Source organism: Physeter macrocephalus, chromosome 14, assembly GCF_002837175.3.
Source record: "Physeter macrocephalus isolate SW-GA chromosome 14, ASM283717v5, whole genome shotgun sequence".
In the NCBI taxonomy this organism is placed as follows: Eukaryota; Metazoa; Chordata; class Mammalia; order Artiodactyla; family Physeteridae; genus Physeter; species Physeter macrocephalus.
In genome coordinates this window covers 35043039-35048425 of record NC_041227.1, presented here as the reverse complement: position 1 = coordinate 35048425, position 5387 = coordinate 35043039, and the positions used below count along the sequence as shown (strand labels likewise).

General features: G+C 39.4%; 1 pseudogene; it reads right to left on the bottom strand.

Moving 5' to 3' along the window:
* Positions 1 to 279: 279 nt before the first annotated feature.
* LOC102975498 (elongin-B-like) lies at positions 280 to 2826 on the bottom strand (annotated as a pseudogene).
* Positions 2827 to 5387: the final 2561 nt, after the last annotated feature.

Sequence of the window (5387 nt, the reverse complement as noted above, 5' to 3'; positions counted from 1 at the left end):
AGCACGTGGGATCTTCCCAGACCAGGGATCGAACCCATGTCCCCTGCATTGGCAGGCTGATTCTTAACCACTATGCCACCAGGGAAATCTACTTCTTGAAAGTGTGATCCCCTGATGCCTGCTATACATATCAAATTCCTGAAGGAAAATACCAGAATATGGATGAGCTGAATACCAAAATCTGGGTTGATTTTTCTTTTCTTTCTTTTTTTTTGTTTTTTGGCACCCAATCCATTTTATGGAGTGGGGGGAGTGGGGGGAGGCCCTGAGGGGGAGCTCTCACTGCACAGCTTGTTCATTAGCGCTGCTTCCTGGGTTCTGCGGCTTCATCACATCCGGCAGCTCCGGTGGGCTGGAGAAGGGCTTGATGGGCAGGGTCTCAAATGCTTCACCTGCCTGTAAGGCTAGCCCCACCCGCGGCTGGGTCTGGCTGGTGAAGCCACACTCACCCAATATCTTGCCATCGTCCAGAAACCGATGGTCCTTGTACGGCCGCTGCTCGTCTGGCAGCTGCTTGAGGATGCCCTCGACGATGCGCTTCAACAGGAACATGGTGCTGGATGGACTCTTTGCCTTCCATGAAGATGATGGTCTTGCGGCGCCGGATTTTGAGGAACACGTCCACACCGGTTACTGCCCCTCCCCTTCTACTAGCCGGCAGCTCCGCCCCCTTCCTGGCAGCCCACACGCCGGCCCCCAGGGTGCCCGAACCCGGCGGCCCCGCCCCGCCACGCCCCGCCACGCCTGGGTTGATTTTTCTAATCAAGGGGAAGTGAGTAATTTGGAATGCTAAGGATTTAAATGGGTCATGAGCTTTCTCTTAGAAATAAAGAATTTGGTATTTCTCTGTTTTCAACATGTGTAATAGATTCTGAAGGAGATTCTGAGAATCTATGGTGCTGTTAAGCTGAATCCATTGTACAAATGAATAGTGTATAATTATTGCAAAATGTATAATTTTCAATTGTATATTCGTGGATTTAAATCACTTCTGATGTGACTTTCCCCTGAAGCGATTTTTCTGATTTCATGTTCATGCTTTTTTATTAATATTGTTGCAGAGAAAAAATATCCTCCAAACTTGGAAAAAAAAAAAAAAAAGATTGTGTCACCTTTGTTTTTATCTTTAGACAATGTCTTGTTCCTAGGTTAAAGTTGGCAAGTTTTGTTTGTTTTCTGTAAAGGACCAGATAGTAAATATTTTAGACTGTGTTCACCACCTGGTCTCTATTCAACTCTGTAGCAAAAGCAGCCATGTATAATACATAACAAATGGCTGTGGCAGTGTTCCAACAAAACTTTATTTACAAAAAACAAGTGGTCAGCTAAGCCCAACTATAGTCTGCTGACCCCTTCCCTAGAGTCACAAGATATACAAGTTTATTTGATTTGCCATTTACTGTTGATTAAGGCCCAGACAACTCACAACTTTGTAAAGTTGGATGTTCCTTTATTGGAAACTGGTAAGATATAAATGATTTTGCCCAATATTAGGCAAGTGATTTTTATGCAATGAAAATTATTTTTGCCTGATAATAACACGAATGATTTTTCTTACATAGAAAAGTTAGTCCCAAAGACTGGTCTTATTTCTGGTAGGACAATGACCAATTTTGCATCTAACTTTGTGATTTATCACAGCATTCTTCCTTTTCTTCATTGATTATATAATCATTAGTTCTCTGTATTTTTTTTATAAAGCCAGAAATGGTATGATCCTTTTTTATTTATTTATTATAAATTTATAAATTTATTTATTTTTGGCTGTGTTGGGTCTTTGTTGCTGTGCGTAGGCTTTCTCTAGTTGCGGCAAGCCGGGGCTACTCTGTTGCGGTGTGCGGGTTTCTCATTGCGGTGGCTTCTCTTGTTGCAGAGCACGGGCTCTAGGTGCGTAGGCTTCAGTAGTTGTGGCACACAGGCTCAGTAGTTGTGGCATGCAGGCTCAGTAGTTGTGGTACACAGGCTTAGTTGCTCCACGGCATGTGGGATCTTCCCGGACCAGGGATTGAACACCTGTCCCCTGCATTGGCAGGCAGATTCTTAACCACTGTGCCACCAGGGAAGTCCTCCCTGTATTCTTTTCTGAACCAACTTTGTCATCCTGCTGTCTCCCTCATTAATGAGTTTAATAAAACTTAGATTTCTGCTCATTATGGTTTTATATAAGAATTGCAATCTATTAAACACTTTGAAAATTATACTTTGGATATCATTCTGTTAAGGTATTTACCTAGATTAGACCCCATGTTCTTGTCCTTCAATTTTATGACCTGGGAGAGGAAGAAAAAAATGTTCTCAACTTCAAAACCAACTGGTGATTCTAAAATAATGGAACTAAGAGCTAAAGATAAGTAAAAACTATCTGAATGTGATACAGAAGCCACGGGTGCCTTGGATGGAGCAACCATTTAATCTAAATGCTGGGATGTGGCTTCAAGTTTGGCGATAGTAGAAAGTGTAGGAGACCAGAATGTGCGACCCCAAAATATACCTCTTTAGCATAAATGGCAATATTTAGAATTGACTATTTTGAGAAACAGCAGACACAGGAGAAGTTCTGAAAACAAGGTATAAGTTGTCTTTTTGTAAGGGAAATTTCCATTTGTAGAGGAAATTTCCATTTGTGAAGGTGTCTTCGTCTCTGTACCAGGAAAAGAAGGATGACTCTAAATCACAAGAAACCCATCAATAGAGAAGGAACAGTCTTAAATCTGCATAACAAACCTTACCCTTCTTTACATACTTTTCCTGGTCACCTTCCCATAACTTACCTCCCCACACCCCCACCCCAAACCCTTCTTCTTTTGTTTTAAGTGAAGATGGCATTTAGGCCCAAGTTCTAGCCACCTCTTTGAGTTACTCATTTGTGAGTTTCTCCCATGTATATGTGAGATATACATGTTGATAAACTTCTGTTTGTTTTTCTTTTGTTAATCTGTCTTTCATTACAGAATCCCCAATGGAGAGCCTAAAAGGAAAAGATATTTCTTCTCTCCTACAAAAGCATAGGCATGTGTTTTAAGTTCTATTATAATTTGATAATGTGCACAGGATAAACCTCTCACATCAGTTTCTATTTTCTGGCAACATTTATCTCAAGATTGCAGGTAGTTTACCCACTGGAAGTAATCAGCACACTTCTCTAATGTTACCTTTACTTCCATACATTGAAAGTGAGACAGAATTAAAGTAGCTTTCAAGTGTATGCTAAAACCATTCATTTAATAATTTTTCCCAAAAAGCAACCCTCAGGGGAATTTGAAAATTCCACCTATAGTTCCCCCTTTGGCTTACAGCAATGACTCTACCTGCTTTCAGGAGAGGCTGAACCTTTGAAGGATAGCTGAGTTCATGCCAATCTGCAGGCAGTGGCAAAATGAAATGAATTTTTTTTCACATTAGACTACATGGTGTAGTGCCAAGCTGAAAAATAGTCTGTTTCATGTTTTTTTTTTCCTAGTCTTTGATGTGACTTGAAAGTCAAACTGAATGTTTGAGATAAAAATGTCATGCAGATCATAACTCAGTTCTCCTGGGTTCATTGGAGATGGACACAGTTGAGACTCTTGACTGAGGTATAGAGAGGTCAGTTCAGCTATGCTGTTCCCCAGCCATCCCCTGCTATTCCTTACTCCAAAAGAGTAGTTCACTTTATTATGTCCAGTTGAACCTCAGGTAAGAGGTTCAGCTGGGATCCTAGAAGCTTAAAGACAGTCAGTTCATGAAAGTATTAAAGGATAATTTTTTAGAAAAAAATAAACCCACGTACATATTTAAAATGGACACATGTCAAAGATTTTATTTAATTCATTAATTAATTAGGGAACCAGTAAGATGTTACCACCAGTTCAAAGGAGACTCCAAAAAGAATACACATATGTAGGCTATCAGGAATGATGCAATGAATTTGGATTTGCTTAACTTGTGCCAAAATAGCTTCTTCCACAGAGAGGGAGGAAAATTAATGGAACCTCCTCCAAATTCATTTGCATATTTGTGGACAAGAATCATTTGTATCTCTTTCAGTTCTCTAAAACTTACAGATTTGTAGAAAACATTAATACAATGAAAGGTATAAAGACCCCATAGAATCAGATAACTTGGAGGGGTATGCTAGACAATGCCTAGTTTTCCATTGAAAACATCAGGAATTTTTTAGCTGTATTTCAGTCCTTCATAATTTTTCCCTACAAAAGAAAACCTGACTAACATTATGTTTGTATCTCTAAGGTTATATAAAACAAAAAAGGCGATAGTGTTCTTCTCCTGCATCTGTTTGCGAAAAACAATCAAAATAGGACAACAAATGGACGAGTAGCAGATACTTGAAAGCTGGAGAAATCAAATGGAAGGAAAGTAAACTTTAAAATACCCTTTGCTTAATCATTGTCTTTATAGCACATTACTTTGTGTTTCACGTTGTGGAAAATTTTAAGAGAAACACTACATGGATGAGCTGTCCTTTAAGCTACAGTGTTTTGATTTCACAACCTTTCAGCATTTTGGAATGTCAGGAAAAGCACCATGAATCTTTTAACCCTGAATCAAAAGCTTTGGAAAATAATATGAAAGTCTTATGACAATTTTTCATGGAAGAATTAGGAGATACCACACTGCATTCAATCCAGCAAGCCTTCCTAACACCTCTTCTTACACACCTCTTCCCCCACCCCAAAATTCCACTCCTAATGACTGTTCCTGAATCCCTTCTCTCTCACCTATGTTCCAAAAGCCTTTAGTTGTGCTAGCTTATCTCCCTATCATTTCTTTTTTTGTTTTTATATAAAGTAATTTCATCTTCTCATCTTCTTCAAGTTTTCTCTCCTTCTACTATACCTCTCAGCACAATGTCCTGGTAAACGAACCAAGCAAATTCTATATCCTTTGAAGTGAATGAAGAGGGATACCACAAAAACTTGTAATTTGATATGTTCCTTAATGCCACACTTTATTTTCAACTTAAAGATTAAATCTCTTTGCTATATACCTTGGAATATAATAGCTGCCCCATCATTATTTTAAGTAGGTATACCACACAAGGTAATAATTTTTATGAAAATGATAACATTTGTTAAAAAAAAGGATTCCTAAGCTTTTTCTGAATGTTAACTGGGTTCCTCCGGACACTCTCAAAATTTGGGCAGGCAAAGGACTGTATTAGTTTTCTAGTGCTGCCATAACAGAGTACCCCAGAATGGATGGCATAAACAACAAAGATTTATTCTCTCACAATTCTGGAGGCTGGAAGTCCAAGATCAAGGTGTTGCCAGGGTTGGTTTCCTTTGAGGCCTCTCTCCTTGGCTTGCTATCTTCTCCCTGTGTCTTTACATGGTCTTCCCTCCATGTGTATCTGTATTCCAATCTCCTCTTCATTTAACGACACCAGT